Consider the following 17985-nt stretch of genomic DNA (forward strand, 5'->3'; position numbering starts at 1 on the left):
GGCAACTCACCATGAAGAGCAAGAGGCTGGTGGCTATTTGAAGAGGAGGGAGCAGAGTTCTAAGCAGAGAAAGTCATGGCACACAGACCAGCTTGGTGGGCTGAGGAGCAGAAAGGTCAGCGTCAACAGAACTTCAGGAATCAAAGATGGAGAGGCAGATGACAAGGCTGAGTGAGATGGTAGCCACAGGGAGGAGTTTTGTTGTTATTTTGGGAGAAGGTTTCTACTCTGAGGAGCAACATAGTCCGGTTTGAGTCACAAGATCACTCTAGATCATGCTGGAAACTGATTGTAGGACATTAAGAAGGGAGGTAGGCAGGCCAGTTAGGAGATTGTTTCACCATTCAGGCAGGAGAAGATGGCAGCCTGTGCTTGTGGGACACAGTGGGATTGGAAATGGGATGGCTGGGGGCTGTCAGAGAGTGAGGGGTAAAGGAGGCATAAAGGACCCCTCAGAGCATCTTGGCCTGAGCAGTTGGAGGGATGGCCATTTACTGGGATGAGAAAAACTAGGAGAGGCAATGGTTTGGTGGAGAAGACATGGGAAGTTTTGTTCTGGCCCCTATGTGACTGAAAAGACCTCTACGTGGGGATGCCTAGCAGATAGCAGATGAGACATTTCTCTAGGGCTTTGTGCAGTGGCCACATGATGAAATAGAAGAGGTGTGACTAGGGTCCCAGACACTGTCGTTTGGGTGGAATTCAATGAGTCATCCCCTTCCACCTTCCCTGGGCTCCTCCCTGACACCCCAGCTCCCAATGGCCTGTCGATGGTGGTGGCCAGTTACCTTGTCGAGCTGGCGGGCCCTTGCGGGAAGGCCTGCATAATGGGGCCTCAGGCGATGGTCTCCTTGGGCAGCTTCCTTAAGAGCATTTTCCTAAAACAAAAGGAAAGGGCATCATGAGATGACATCCTAACATGCGGATGGGGGTGAAGGGTTCTGATTTGAAATCAGATTGGGGTTGGGTGTGATTCTGTGATTCACAAGCCTTGTGGTGTTGGGAAGCGTGTCTTTTCCTCTTTCCAAGCCATGAGTTTCCTACTCTATAAAACGGGAGGAGGGATACTTTACGATGATGTTACGAGTAGATAATAAAATAATATCTATAAAGCCTGTAGTGAAGTGTCCAGAAGATAAATCACATCTGATACATTGTGTGCTGACCTGCAATGCACCCTTGTGTCCTAAAGAGGCAACAGAACTGCTTTTCATCTGGACTTTATGTCAAGCTCTGACCTGCCCCCTTTCCTCACAAGCACTGCTCCAAACATACTGCCATAATAAACAATACAGAAAACACTTAGAGGTTTGTCTTGCTCAAAAAGAAGGCAAAAGAATCTATGAGGGCTATGGAAGGCTGTAGCACATGTCATGAGTGGAACTCCTGGGATTTATCAGATTCTGAGTCCAGAAATAGGCAGACAAAATTAGGAGTCCAAATACTTTAGGCTATAAAGAACTGAAAGTGTCCCACCTGAGGCTAGAGACCAAGGTACTGCCTGAACCAAGGCTGAGGTCAAGTCCCCCACTCCCAAAGAAAGCTGCCCAGAGCTCCGGCACAGACAAGGTAGTGTGGTAGAGAGGCAGGGAGACCAGACCCACTGGCTCAGTGGTATCACCTGTGCAGGAACTCTGAGCTACCAATAATAGAACCCAATTCAAGACCAGGAGCACCCATGGGATGGTACAGAATGACAAAGAAGTAAGACAAGAGCAGAGAGTGAGCACAGACAAGGAAAGAGAGCTGGGGGTAAAAATCTCCTGTAAAAGATGAGTTTGAAAACAGAAACTAGAAAACACAGAAAGAAAACTCACACTGCTAAAGAGATTTAACAAAATCGGTCATCAGGATGAACTGACTCCAGAAGAAATAAAAATAATGAAGTGACCTGAAAATGACACCTCAGGGAGCAAGTGGAGGGCTCTCACAAAGATGAAGAATGACACCCATTAAAAAGCACCAGGAATAAGCAACAGGGACAGTGAGTGTCCCACGGTGGAAGGTGACAGCAATAGCCACCTGCGGTCAGGTCTGCCGGTTTCTTTGCTTGATTCTTCAAGTGTGTTCTCTGTTCGTCTCCTAAGTGAGTTCCTATCTGGGGATCACCCACATCTGAATTGACTTGGGAATCTCCTCTGTAATACTTCAAGTGGTCTGAACTTGGGCTCATTCACACTCACGATAAGAAAGGAACAGGAACCATAGGGTTACAGACACCTCCCACAAAGAGAAAGGGTCCTCCTGCTGTTTTTAGGTCCTATATTTCAGTCAAGCCCCTTACCCTAGACCACGGTCATTACAGTCTCCTCCCCTCTATAGCATCTTCTGTGTTGGGTTCTGAAGAACAATGATCCCCAGCCTATGAGAAACCGCTTCTCTCCTCTGAGATGTTCCCAAAGGCATAAATTCATTTCCCCCTTTCTTACATAAAGCAACCACAGTGTAATCCCCTGCCGGCTCCTTGGGGGACCTGGAGACATTCTGGGATATCCCACATGAGAACCACTGGCAATCACAAGGGATAGGTACACGCACCCAAACCCCTCACTCTTGACCTTGGAAGTCTTGCCTACCCCAAGGTGAAATAAAGGCAGCCATGTCTCAGAGAATTACAGGAGAATTTTTTTTTAAAAAAAAACAGGAATTGATATTACTATATTGTTTTTTAAAGATTTTTTTTAATGTGGGCCATTTAAAAAATCTTTACTGAATTTGTTACAATATTGCTTCTATTTTATGTCTTGGGTTTTGGGCCATGAGTCATGTGGGATCTTAACTCCAGGCCAGGGGATTGAACCCATACCCCCTGCACTGGAAGGTGAGGTCTTAACCACTGGACAGCCAGGGAAGACCCCAGGAAAAACTTCAAGGAGGGGTTAGAACGTCAGTCCTGAGGCCATTCTGTCTAAATACAAACTCGAGCTGGTTCATGGGTAAGCCCTATGACCTCAGGCAGGATGCCTGGTATCTCTACACTCTCTAAGATGGAGGGATGTGAAAGCGCCTACTCAGCAGCCACTGGGAGGATAAAATGAGATGGTTCTCCTAGAGTACCAAGCATTTCCCTGCACACAATGGAGGCTCAGGCAGGGGTCACCTTCCCTACTGGAGGCACCGGTCTCGGTATGCGCACCTTCCACGATCCGCCATAACCACCCACTCAGTTCCCGCCATCACCTTCCTCTGCCCCTCCCCTAGGAGAGTGGACTGCAAGAAGGCAATATCGGGAAGAGAAGCAGAGCTGGCTCTTTCATCCAGTTTTCTGGTGGTTGTAGGATAGTTGCATTCATCAATTTCATCTCTACTCCATCTCAGTGATTCAAGGTCAGCTGTTTAACCTGATGAAATCAATCCTCAAGAGAAAAAAGCCCAGGATCTAAATCCAGTCCAGGAAGCACTGATCCACAATATCACCAAGTAAAAGAGGAATGAGGGGTACACATGGCCATCTCTTCCCCAAATCGGTCCAAGCATGAATTTGTACTCAGGGTACCACTTACTGTACCGGTTCTCCCAACTCAAGGAACTAGGAACAGAAAGAGCAGCTGAGAAGCAAACTCAACCCCAAACAATTCTCTGCTCCACAGAAAACAGTTTAGCAGAGGCCAAACCCCCTCACACAGTGATGCTGAAAAAACCTATTCAGCACCCAAGATGTCCAGGTAAAAGCCCAGAGAGAGTGAAGATGCCACTTGAGCTACACTGACTATGTGATTTACTTTATCTCATTTATAGCATCTCATTTATCCAGACTTGTCATTTAGCCCTGAAAAAGCCCAGAGGTGGGCATGGGTCAGGGGAACACATGTGGCCTCACCCTCAATGCCGCAGTGACGGCAGACATTGGTCTTCCCCGCCCCTCGGAGTAACAGGGCACAGATGCTCCTCAGACATGCATGTATCTTGGATTGCTTAGGGGAAAATCCAGAAAATGCCTACTGCTCAGGCTTCCAGTCCCATGAAGATGCTGAGAAGCAGGAAGACTTACCCTGGAAGCTTTCATCATTGACACCGTGCAGGACCAGAGCTGCCCACCCGGGGAAGCTGTCACCGCTCCAATGAAATCTAGCCCTTCTGGATTAATCAGCGCCACCAAGGAAGGGCCGCTAAGCAAGAGATAGAACACCTTACATACTGGTCGCATGCTTGAGACCAGAAGGCCCCCCAAAGATGTGGGCTTTTAGTTGCAACACGACAAAATGAGACTCGCCAACAGGCGCGGGTGCACGAGCTATGACAATTCACAGGAGAAGGAGGAGGAGGAGGAGGAGGATGGGGTGGACTTAATATAATCTGACATTCCTGCTGAGTAACGAGGCTTTTCACAGCCTGGGGTAAAGGCGGCCAGTCACACCAGCGCCCAGATCACAGGTGTGCACACACACCTCCCTGCCACAGAGTGATCGGTGCCCCTCCGGCGTCTCCTGTGCTGGGGGTTTGACACTGTTGAGTATTGGGCACATCCGAGGACCCAGGAATTGAATCTGACAGCACACGCCCACTGCCTGGAGATGCAAAGCCAGTGACTCATGCATCGCCAGGACTGTGATAACAAAGAACTTTCCGAGCACCAGCTGTATGAAATCACCCTCTAAGCTCCGTCTTCTTGACCTGAAATAATGATTGTGAAGAGAGGAAAACCAGCCTCTGTGTAACTGTTCGCTTCCTGGGAAATGGTCCAGCTTCCCTGTCCTTGGGAGAGTCTCAGCATCGTGATGGGAGCAGACCAGGTCTTGGATACTTTACATTTAAAGCCATCCAGGTAAGAGGGCTTAGGATTCACCAAACGGTGGATGCATGAGACAGGGTCTACCCTGTAGGAATCAAAACGCACAGTTTGTTGAATCTAGTTATCCATAACTACAGATAGAAAAGGGCACAGTCCTTATTTCCACTTTGCAGATAAACATTTGGAGGTTAGGACAAACTCTCAGCAGGCTGATAAGAGAGCTCTGGCATCTGAGCTGAAGACTTCTGGGGCCAGTGACTCCTGAAGCCTGAGTCAGGGGATTAAGTGCAAACTGCCAGTGTGACTAAAGGGAGGACCCAAGACAGAGTGAAAGAAACAGAGATGTTTAAAAGGGCAGGAGAAGAGGCTCCTGAAAAGGGATGGTCAGCAGTGATGGGAAACAAGTGTGTGATGTCCTAGAAGCTAAGGAAGCATAAATTTGACAAAGACAGTCCCCAGCATCAATTGTTGCCCAAGCCAGGTGAGGACCAAAGATGTTCAGCGGTTGAAGCACTGAAAGTGTTTCCCATGACTTCCAGGAGAGGTGCTGAGAGAGAACCCTCCTACACTGTTGGTGGGCAGGTAAATTGGTGCAGCCACTATGGAAGACAGTGTGGATGGCCTTAAAAAACTAAAAATAGAGTCGCCATATGATCCATCAATCCCACTCCTGGACATGTATCTGGAGAAAACTGTAATTCAGAAAGATACATGCACCACAATGTTCAAAGCAGCACTGGTTACAATAGTCAAACCATGGAGGCAACCTAAATGTCCATTGACAGATGAGTGGATAAAGATGTGATACATATGTACAGTGGAATATTACTTAACCATAAAAAGAATGCAATAATGCCATTTGCAGCGATATGGATGGACCTAGAGACTATTATACTAAATGAAGTAAGTCAGAAAGTCAAATATCATAGGATATCACTTATATGTGAAATCTAAAAAAAATGATATGGATTAACTTATTTACAAAAGAGAAGCAGAGAAGCATCTGAAAAAGAATGTATACGTGTATTTAACTGTATCACTTTGCTGCACACCGAAAACACTGTAAGTCAATTATATTCAATTTTTTAAAGTTTTAAAAAAATTTTAAATAAAAAAAAAAAAAAGGAGAGGTGCGAAGAATGGACTAGCAGAGGTCACCTTGTGACTGATGGGAGAGAAAGAGGTCCAGAAACTGAGAGGTGATAGTTCTTGGAAGAACAGCAGGTTGAAAAGGAGGAGTGAGACAAAGAGGGGCCCCCTAGGGACACGGGCGACCATGGGAAAGTGAAGATACCGGCTTTGGAAGCAGCAGTGTGGGAGGTAACAAAAACTGGTGACTCCATCTTTCTACTGCAAGTAAGTGGATGTTGGAGGGGATAGACCCTCCAGGGAACTCCAGTTACAGCTGCAGGCAGTCATGCTCACACAGGCGGTAGGAGATGAAAACAGGCACACTGGGAAATAGCAAGGGGCAGGAGAGGCGCACAGTGCACTTTGGGGATGAGAGCCCTTGAGGAGAGATGAATGAACGTTCAGTTTTGCTGCTGCTGCAATTCATGGGGCTTCTCCTCTGAACCAGAAGCTGATCTAAGCCCTTTGCTTTCTTGTTCTTCTTTCTAAAAGCTCATCCAATTCTCATAGCATCCCTATGAGGTGGACATTGCTATCCCCGCTTGGTGCACAAGCGAACTAAGACACCAGGAGTTAAGTAACCTGAATAAGTAGCCTCCACGTAGCAGGTGGAGGAGAGAGATTTGAGCCCAGGTGGGGCTGCTCATGAGCACTGGACCACACCGATCCCTGCGCCCCCAACACCCTGCATTCTTTTCCTGAAGAACAAGGTCCTGCAGCTTTCCTGGTCCTGAGAGCTGTCAATGGGCTCAGAAATGCCTCCAGTTGGGAGGAGTGGGGATTCTGAGAGACCTGGAACAGTGTTCCTCGGGCTGCGGGCTGCAGATACAGTCTTGCGGGTGGTCTATGAAAAAAAATGGTATTTTGTTTATTTCTGTGAAATCTGAAAAGAATAAATATGAGCATATTCTGTGCCTCCTTACCACTCGGTACTGAATTTTTAAAAAATATTTATTATTTATTTATTTGGCTGTGTTGGGTCTTAGCTGTGGCATGTAGACTCAGTTGCAGCATGTGGATCTAGTTCCCTGACCAGGGATTGAACCCAAGCACTCTGCATTGGGAGCCTGGAGTCTTAGCCACTGGGCCACCAGGGAAATCCCCATACTAAATTTTAATGTCTGCATTTGTGTGAGTGTGTGAGTGTGTGTGTGTGTGTGTGTATGTGTGTGCACTGACTTGAAGAATTAGCATCTTGACTGCCCCAAGATAATGAAAAGATAACAAAGTCTAATGTAAATGGTGTTTTTATGCACAGTGAAAGCCACACACCTTCACGTGTGCTTAAGAATCAAAGATTTTGTAGGAGTTTGAAAGGGATCAGCAGTAGGAACGTTGAATCAACTTTCAGGCAACTGTCAAAGGGCATTATACTTACAAAAAAAAAAATTCAGTTTAAGTAAAATAGTATCATCTGACACATTAAGTTACAATAAGTTTGGATCTTGAAATTTGTGGCTTCACTCACTTGTTTCTTTCTAATCTGTTCATTCATGTTGACTTTATGGTTTAGAAAAGCTGTAGACATTTATGAACCAGTTTTATCACTGGGCACATGTAATTACATTATGAATTATAAATATATAATCATATTGTATTCAAATATACTAAAGACTATGTTGTGTAATGTGCAAGTCTAATAAAATCATATTATGTAAGAATGATGTAATCATCAATTATAATAATATATAGTAAAAACAATTAAAATCAACACTAGGATACCCTTGATAATATTTTTCTTTCTGAAAAGTCTTCTTGAGTGGTTCTAGGCTAAAGGCATGGGCAGGGAAGATGAAGTGATTGGAAAAGAGGAAGGAAAGAAAGGGAACAGGAGTGTATGACGTGAGCCTAGGGTGAGAGCCGCAAGGAAAGGGGGAGGAGATAAATGCAGAATGGAAGGAGCTTCCTCTGCTCCTGTCCAGGGTCATGACCATTGCTGAGCCCCACTCCTGCTCCTTGTGGTCAAGGCCCAGGACAGCTCTCTAAGTCATCACAGGCTTTGGAGAAAACACTGGAACTTAGAGGACCTGGGATTGCTACCTAATTCTAACATTTACCAAGTGTGGTTCTGGGCAAATTCTTTAATGTTCTATGCATTCCTGGCAATTTAAATGAGATACAAAATAGATAACTAATAAGAAACTTCTGTATAGAACAGGGAATTCTACTCAAGACTTTGTATTGGCCTACATATGGGGAAAGAATCTAAAAACGAGTGGATATATGTATATTTATAACTGATCCACTTTGCTATACACCTGAAACTCACACAACATTGTAAATCAACTAGACTCCAATGCAATTTTTTTTTTAAAAGAGAGAGAGTGCATATAAGCACACTTCGCAATCTGTAAAGGGCAATTTGAATGTGAAAGATTGTTTTGCCAATAAAGAGGCTGCCTCTGTTTTCCTATAATGCTCTGGGATTCAGAGCAGGGAGAGACAAATCTACATCTCCAAGTCCCCTTCTGCAATCAGAAAAATCCATCAATGTGCATTTGCTTTCACTATGATACATGCAATTCCTTGACCTGTTTGATATTCAGGCATTGTCCATATGCCAATAATGCAATTACAGAGAAGCATACTGTGCCATTTAAAAGCTATTTTTCTAATATAGGTTACAGACCAGCTGAAATGGAAAAATATAACACACAAAGCAGGTTCTAATATAAGTTCATGACCCAGAGAAACATTTGCATTTGAAAAAAGGCTTTTCTCAGTAATTGTATTTCATTAATTTGTAAGTACCTACAATGTGCTAGGGCTTCCCTGGTAGCTCAGTTAGTCAAGAGTCTGCCTGCAATGCAGGAGAGCCGGGTTCAATCCCTGGGTCAGGAAGATCCCCTGGAGAAGGAAATGGCAACCCACTCCAGTATTCTAGCCTGGAAAATCCTATGGACAGAAGAGCCTGGCTGGCTTTAGTCCATGGGGTCACAAGAGTTAGACACAACTTAGCAACTAAACCCAGAAAAGGCAATGGCCTCTTGCCTGGAAAATCCCATGGATGGAGGAGCCTGGAAAGCTGCGGTCCATGGGGTCGCCGAGGGTCAGACACGACTGAGCGACTTCGCTTTCACTTTTCACTTTCATGCATTGGAGAAGGAAATGGCAACCCACTCCAGTGTTCTTGCCTGGAGAATCCCAGGGACAGGGGAGCCTGGTGGGCTGCCGTCTATGGGGTCGCACAGAGTCGGACACGACAGATGCGACTTAGCAGCAGCAGCAACTAAACCACCACAACAATGTGGGCTTGGTCCTACTGATGTTTGTTAAAAATAATTTTAGTGAAATTGATGCTTGGTTCCCATTGGTCACTATCATCAGAACCCAGGCTGCCTCCAAAGATAGCTCTTCTCTACCAAAAACGGTGGGATTGTGTTACAGAGAAGAGCCAATTTTGACTCCATGTTGAATCTGTTTTTTTTACTTTAACTTTTGCTTCCCACTGTTTTTGTTCACTAAAAGGATACTGTCCATACATAATGGCCTGCCTCAGGGAACCCTGCCCCTCTGCCTGAATGTTAAACCAAAATGATTTTGTTCATGACCCTGTCCACCTATGCATGACCACAGGAAGGAAGTTTAAACAGAACTACCATATAACCCAGTAATTCTGCAGGAGGAGAAGGGGATAATAGAGGATGAGATGGTTGGATGGCATCACCGACTCAATGGACATGAATTTGGTTGAACTCCAGGAGTTGGTGATGGACAGGGAGGCCTGGCATGCTGTGGTTCATGGGGTCGCAAAGAGTCAGACATGACTGAGTGAACTGAACTGAAAGCTATGGTTTTTCCAGGAGTCATGTACGGATAGGAGAGTTGGACCATAAAGAAGGCTGAGAGCCAAAGAATTGAAGCTTTCAAATTGTGGTGCTGGAGAAGACTCTTGAGAGTCCCTTGGACACCAAGGAGATCAAATCAGTCACTCCTAAAGGAAATCAACCCTGAATATTAATTGGAAGGACTGATGCTGAACCTGAAGCTCTAATACTTTGGCCACCTGATGCAAAGAGCCAACTCATTGGAAAAGACCCTGATGATGGGAAAGACTGAAGGCAGTAGGAGAAGGTGGCAACAGAGGATGAGATGGTTGGATGGAATCACTGACTCAATGGACATGAGTTTGAGCATCCTCTGGGAGATAGAGAAGGACAGGGAAGTCTGGTGTGCTACAGTTCATAGAGTCACAAAGAGTTGGACATGACTTAGCAACTGAACAACAACAACAAAGATATGTACCCCAAAAAATTGAAAACAGATGTTCAAAAAAATCCTTGTACATATATGTTCACAGCAGTGCTATTTGCAATGCTCAAAAGGTGAAAACAACCCAGAGAGATGTCCATCAATTGATGGACACATAGACGAAATGCTGTCTCTCCCATGAATGGCATATCATTCAGCCACAAAAAGGAATGAAGCCCTGACATACACTACAAGAGGAATGAACCTCAAAAACATCATGCTAGGTGAAAGAAGCCAGACATGAAAGGTCACATACTATATATGTTAGATAGGAAATATAAAAAATAGGTAAATCCTCAACTTTAAAAAATTTGTCACCAGTCCCTCCAGCAACAGAACCTGAAGTGCTATGAGAGAAGAAAGGTTATTCCCCAATCATTTCTCCATGAGATTCTCCTGTTGAAAGAGTATTTCCCTCATGGAGAGCCACTTCAGACAACTGGTCTCCTAGATGCAAACAATGCTGCATTTGGTCCCCAACCAATAAGCAGCAGACTCCACCAGTGCTAAAGGGAAAAGCTGAGACCTGCTCCTGCCGAAGGGAGTTTTGTAGACACTTTTTCTGTACGTGACTTCGGGATAACCTGCTGAATTTAGAAACAAATCTTCTCTATCTATTCATCTATTGATGGAAACTTCATTAACTTTTTATACTGAAGAGTGTGTGTATTTTACTTCAATCTAAAAAGTTAATGAAGTACCCAACAACAGATGGATGGATAAAGATGTGGAGGGAGGGAGAGGCAGGGAGGGGAGAGAGGGAAAATGGTTTCTGGGACCAGAGTGGGGTTCTCACCCACAGACATTATTTTTGATAAAAAAAAAAAGTCACCCCATGGTTACTGCCTTCAGAAATGAAGGTGTTCCCAGAATAGGTTGACACTTTTAGTCCCTATACTTAATACTGATTGACTCAATTTATCTCAAAATAGACGCTCAAGAAGGAAAAGCAAACTCTTGCTTGATTTTATGAATCCTCCTCTGGGAGTGGTTCCCAGAAGGGCTTGAGAATTCTATTTAAGCATCAAAAAATTCACAATCAAGGGAACCCTCCTACACCATTGATGGGAATGTAAATTGGTACAGCCACTATGAAAAATAATATGCATGTTCCTCAAAAACTAAAAATAGAACGACCATATGACCCAGCAATCCCACTCCTGGGCATATATTTGAATAAAACTATAATTCAAACAGATACATGCACCCCAAATGTTCATAGCAGCACTATTCACAATAGCCAAGACAAGGAAGCAAACTAAATATCCATGGACAGATGACTGGATAAAGAAAGTTGTGGTACACATATACATTGGAATAAGAAAGAATGAAATAAAGTCATTTGTAGCAACGTGGATGGACCTAGAAAATATCATGCTAAGTGAAGTAAGTCAGAAAGAGAAAGAAAAATACCACATGCTACCACATATATGTGGAATCTAAAATACAACACTAATCAACATATCTACAAAAAAAAAACAGACTCACAGACTTATGGCTGCCAAGAGGGATGGGGAGGGAGAGGGATGGATTGGGAATTTGGGATTAGCAGAGGCAAACCAGCATATAGATGATGGATAAACAAGGTCCTCCTGTATAACACAGGGAACTCTATTCAATATCCCACGAGAAACCATAATGAAAAAGAGTATATATGTATAACTGAGTCACTTTGCTGTACAGAAGAAATTAATACAACATTGTAACTTAACTATACTTGAATTAAATTTTTAAAAATTCACAAGCACACTCCAATTACATGATTGTATCTGGACTTTCATTTATTTGGGCTATTTATGAATTGGCTGACTTTGGCAATAATCTATCCCCCAGTCCATCTCCATTACTGGAGTCCAATATGGTAGCCACCAGCCACATTTGGCTGTTTAATTTTGAAGTTGACTAAAATCAAATAAAATCCCAGGATAGAGCTTAACTACCCTTCTCTTGAGTATGGACTGGGCTTACAGACTTGCTTCCAGAGAATGCATCCCAGAATGTGCTTAGACAAGAACAGCAACTTTGCAGTGGAAGAACCTGGAAGACACCATCTTAACCAAGAGATCAAGGTCACATCACAATCACGTTGTGAGAACATCATCATATTGACATCATAAGCCCCTTGATGTGATGAAATAAGAAAGGAACTTCATCTCTGTTGCACTTTCTCCAAAAACCTATAATGCCAGTCTAATCATGAGAAAATCCCAAACTGGGGATATTCTAAGATTCTAAGAAACTGTCAGAAATCTGAGTAGACTAAGCAAGCAGGATGACTAGATGCAGTTGTGGAGTCCTGAGTGGGATCCTGGAACAGAGCAGTGGGACACCACCAAGGCAGTCTGTGCCCAATTGTGGCTACAAATGATGTCAGCTGTAGTTGTGCATTTACAAATGTTGGAATTGGTCCATGGAATACTCCAGGGCAGATAAGAGAGTATGGTTTACCGTGACTTTGCCCCTAAAAGTTTTGCCGTCTGCCTCTGTAACTGACATTCCTAGGGGTAGACTTATCTTCCATGAATCCCATTCAACACTGGTGAGGCAGGCTGTAGGATGCTGGACTAGGAAGAAGGAATCACATCCAAAGTATGAAGTTAGTGGAGATACAGAAAAAGCAGATTGAGACTTGACCTCGGAGCCCCCCAGCTCCCCCCCGCCCCCCCCCGCCACCCAGCCAGCTGTATTGCTGTCAGCAAATTACTTAACCTGTTTCCCTGCCTCATCTGTAGAAGTGAGCATCATGACCCATATACCCTTGCAAGGTTATTGGGAAGATTGAAATAAACAGCTCATGTGAAAGATCCCGGTAGACATGAGAAAGAAAACAAGGGTAAGTTTCTGATGTCCCTGTGCAGAATTCTCAATCCAGGCTGTATAACACATATGGTGTATCTCAAATTTGCAAAAGAAAATCTTTTCCTATCACAAATTCCCCAGCCTCAGGGAACAGAGGAAGCATCCTGATTTCTTTGGATGGAGGAAATGAGATCACCTCCCTGTCTGGCATGGAGAAATCATTAGAGGGTCCATGTCTGTGCTCTAAGCTAAGCCCAGATCATTTTTTAAATTTCCCCTTTAGCTCAGGCTGGACTCAAGGTGAGAGTCTTGTTAGTTTCAAGCATATTTGCTCTTACTCTGTTTCTCTCCAGATAAGATATCAACAAATCCATTTTCACTCATGCAGGATCACTAGCCTCCAAGAGCTGACAAAAGAAAAAACGCATGCCTGTAGAATCCTTCCATGTGGAGGGGAAAGCCTCAGGATTTCTTGGGGTTATACGAGGGAGATTATTCAAAATGGCATCATGCGAGTGAAATTGCCCCAAAATGTTTTATGTGCCCCAAGTTATCTAAATAGTCATCTGCATTTAAAACTGGGAAATTAAACATTTAAAAATGAAGATTTACAGTTTCTGGTGAAAAAAAAAATTAGAGACTTTGACAACCCTGGGTCTACATTTCCATATGGCCACACTTAGTCATTAACATCCACGCTTCTTTTTATCTTTAGTCCTAAGTGTCCTTATTCATCCCTGAGCTCCTCAGGAAGCTGCAGCTCAGAGAGATCAGATGACTTAGGGGAGCTCACACTGCTGGTCCGTGTCAGAGCCTGAACCCCATCCATGCGTTCAGAGCCCTCTGCACCTGCCACCCTCTCCCCTCCCAAGCAGGAGACCAAGGCCGCATGCACATTAGTACACACTGCTGGGAAAGCATCTCCTCTGTGCCATCCTGCAAGCCAGAGTCTACACACTTGAGCTTTTGAATGTCTTAGCTATAGTAAGAAAGCATGTTTTTCAAAGTGGAAAAATAGATTTTACAGGATTTGCATCAATAGCGTGAGTCATGAGCATTACAGGCAGCTGAGAACCCAACTGATTTTACATGCTCTCAAGTCAAGGGCGGTGACAAACTTGGCTTCTCCCTCCCATTCTTCTTCTATCTTGTTGACAAGAGATCATGTGGGAGCCACCAGGCTGTAGTACCAAGTAAGGAGGCGGCCGTGCAGGGTGAGCCTGAGGAGTGATAAAAGGGGAGGACGTGCCTGTGACCCTGCAGACTCTCTGGAGCTGGTTGTCATTTACCTTCTGTGACCTTCTAGACCAGGCGTCAGCAAACCATGCCCCATGAACCAAATCCAGCCCGCCTCCTGTTTTTGTAAATAAAGTTTCATTGGAACACAGTCATGCTAACTCATTTACAAAATGATTTTTTTTTCCAGGAGCAGTTCAATTGGGCACGGCAGTGCGTGGTGTCTGTGACTCAGAGATGCTGTCATGTCCAGTGGGGTGAGACCTAGGACACCAGAGATTCATGAACAGTGAGCAGAATATGTGTTATTCTCCCCAAAGATCTATAATGATAGAGATTTCTATAAATACATACACATCTATCATTGTATGTTTTGTTTGTTTCCTTCTTATTTCCCTTTACCATTAACCCTTGAACAATTCAGGGTTGGGACACTGACCCTCCATGCCGTGGAAAATCCACATGGAAATTATAGTTGTTCTTCCTTATACACATTCCCTCCATATTCACATGGTCCAGACTCCTGTTGTTCAAGAAGCTATACAGTATTCGCTGAATGCTACATAGAGAAATAAAGAAGGAAATAGAGATTTCTAGAAAATGTGGTCAGGGAAAGTGGCTCTGAGAAGAGGTGTCTAAGCAGAGACCTAAACGCAGTGAGGGAGCAGGGTGGACATCTTGGGGAAGGACATCCAAGCAGAGGTGATGAAATTGAGCAGGACCCTGTGGGACTCCTGGGCATGGAAGCCTTCCAAATAGCTGCTAATCAGGGAAGGGAGAGGATGCAGAGACAAGGGAGGAGCAATTAAGAAACAACAGTGCAGTCAATCCTCAAGGAAATCAATCCCGAATATTCATCAGAAGGACTGATGTTGAACCTGAAGCTCCACTATTTTGGTCACCTGATGCAAAGAACTGACTCATTGGAAAAGACCCTGATGCCGAGAAAGACTGGAGACAGGAGAAGAAGGGGATGACAAAGGATAAGATGGTTGGATGGCATCACTGACTCAATGGACATGAATTTGAGCAAGCTCCTGGAGATGGTGATGGACAGGGAAGCCTGGTGTGCTGCGGTCCATGAGGTCACAAAGAGTCAGACATGACCGAGTGATGGAATGATGAGTGCAGCCTTGAGGCAAGGTCCTGGTTCCCCTGCAAGGGATCAGTTCAGTTCAGTCACTCAGTTGCTTGCTTCTGGGAAGAAAAGCTATGACCCACCTAGACAGTACGTTAAAAAGCAGAGACATTACTTTGCCAACAAAGCTCTGTCTAGTCAAAGCTATGGTTTTTCAAGTAGTCATATATGGATGTGAGAGCTGGACCATAAAGAAAGCTGAGCGCTGAAAAACCGATGCTTTTGAACTTTGGTGTTAGAGAAGACTCTTGAGAGTTCCTTGGACTGCATGGAGATCAAACCAGTCAATCCTAAAGGAAATCAGTCCTGACTATTCATTGGAATATCCTTCAAGGGATACACATAATATCTCTGAGTTCTTTCACAGATACTGAAACCCCAACAAGTGGAAGATGTTAGCATTCTTCATTCCAGAGAAGATCACAATTTGATAACCTCAAGAAGCTCATCAAGAGACCACCTGAGGCCAGATTAAAGAAGTGCTGGCCCTGCACACACCCTGATCCTCATCAGCAAAAGTGAAAGTGAAAATGAAGTTGCTCTGACTCTTTGTGACCCCATGGACTGTAGCTTACCAGGCTCCTCCATCCAAGGAATTTTCCAGGCAAGAATTCTGGAGTGGGTTGCCATTTCCTTCTCCAGGGGATTTTCCTGGCCCAGGGATTGAACTCGGGTCTCCTGCATTGTAGGCAGACGTTTTACCATCTGAGCCACCAGGGAAGTCCTCCTTATCAGCAAGCCTGCCCTTAAATCATTGTTATAAAATTCCCCACCAAATCCCTCTGGGTTGGGATACAGTTTTGAGCCATTAGTCCTACTGTGGCCCTCTGTGCCTGACCAAACAATAAAAATATTCTTTTCTACTTCACCCAAAACTCTGTCTCCAAGATCCAGTTTGGCACTGGTGCACAGAGGCTGAGCTTTCAGCAACAGTACCAGCAAGTGAAGAGTCCCCAAGAGCAGCACCAGGAATGACAATAGGGAAAGTGTTGACAGCCAGGCAGCCAGGTGTAGACTATGGCAGGAGCTGGGGTTTTACTCAAAGGTTGATGGAAAGCCTTAAAGGGTTGACGGCCAGGGACTGGCAACATCTACCACAGGTTTAGAAGGATCACCTAGAAGAGGATGAACAGGGAAGAATGGGAAGCGGGGGTTAAGCGAGGGACCAGGTAGACCCACTGGAGGTTAATGCATTTGGTCAGAGATAAGAGGGTGGGTTGATTTAGGGATGAAGAGAGAGGAAGTGACCAGGGGCTGGAGGATGGTCAGGGACACCAGCACAGGCACATTTTCCATGAATCCAAGTCTCTAAACTTCAAACTACACCCATCAGTTCTTTACCCAAACCTGACAACAATTTTTATCATAGGGTATCTGCTTAATCTCTTGCTTTTGAAAACACATAATCCTGTTGCTGAAAAAGAAAATAGCAAATTGACTTTGAGAACAGAGGGTGGTGGATGAAGAAGAGTTCTTGAACTTCATGTTCTCAAGGAATTATTAAAGGAATAATCCTGTTGTCAGAAGGGATTCACTCTGCATGACAATCACATTCTAAAACCCCAATCACCAGGCCCAAATAGATGTTGGCTCTCCATAGCTTCCTTGTGACTCCAGAGCATAATCTGACTTCACTAATGCTATTTGATCTCGAAGACAATGAGTTTCATCCACTGGGACCCCAGGGTTTCCAATGGGATTTTTCTTTTATTGCAAAAGGGAAAATAGCCTTTCTGTTTTAAGTAGGAACAAAACTGATTTATAAAGATGCTTCAAAAGAAGTGGAAATCATGGTCTGCTCTGCCATTATTCTTTATTAATCTGTTAAAACACCCCCTGGGAAGCTGGGTACTTGGTGTCTGGACCTTGAGCCATCAGAGATCTGTGGGAGGGCGTGGACTAGTGAACATATCATTTCTTCACATGTAGAATGGAGTTGATGCCATTTCCCTTTTTCATCTCTCAGGGTGTTGATGATGAAATGAGGATATGTCTGATTGTCTTTCTACAGTGCCTGGACCCTTTCTACAGACCCTAAAGGCCCTGGGTTTACTCTTCAGTACTCTGTGTAAGTCTGTAAGGCTCAGGCTGAAAGATGGAAAACTACATTTCCCAGCCTCCCCAGTAGAGGAGGCACTGGAAGGAAGTGACAAGTTAAAGTAGGGATGAAAGTTGCTCAGTCCTGTCTGACTCTTTGCAACCCCATGGACTATATAGTCCATGGAATTCTCCAGGCCAGAATACCAGAGTGGGTAACCTATCCCTTCTCCAGGGGCTCTTCCCAACCCAGGAACTGGGATCTCCTGCATTGCAGGTGGATTCTTGACCAGCTGAGCTACCAGGGAAGCCCGGATAAACATGAAGGCAAAATATAATTGCAAAAATGAGTTATTTTCTTTGAAGACCTGTAGACATGAAGCTAGAGAGCACAGGCATTAAATACATATCTTAACATATATAAATGCATACATCATATATTAATAGGGCATCACGGGTGTTTCAGCAGTAAAGAATCTGCCTGCAAAAGCCTCAAGAAATGCAGGTTCGGTCCCTGGGTCAGGAAGATCCCCTGCAAAAGGCAATGTCAACCCTTTCCAGTATTCTTGCCTGGAGAATCCCATGGACAGAGGAGTCTGAGGGCTACAGTCCATGGGGTCACAAAGAGTCAGACACGACTGAAGTGTCTGAAGTAAGTCAG

At 44.5% G+C, this 17985-nt stretch overlaps 1 protein-coding gene across 1 annotated transcript in view; it reads right to left on the reverse strand.

Annotated features, from left to right (window-relative positions):
* RIMBP2 (RIMS binding protein 2) overlaps positions 1-17985 on the reverse strand; it is a 290880-nt gene that overhangs the window by 120346 nt on the left and 152549 nt on the right. The window contains exon 2 of the mRNA XM_061142128.1: positions 789-878. The gene's annotated coding sequence lies outside the window, so the exon portion shown is untranslated. The remainder of the gene's footprint in view (positions 1-788; positions 879-17985) is intronic.

The sequence above is a fragment of the Dama dama genome, chromosome 5 (assembly GCF_033118175.1).
Source record: "Dama dama isolate Ldn47 chromosome 5, ASM3311817v1, whole genome shotgun sequence".
In the NCBI taxonomy this organism is placed as follows: Eukaryota; Metazoa; Chordata; class Mammalia; order Artiodactyla; family Cervidae; genus Dama; species Dama dama.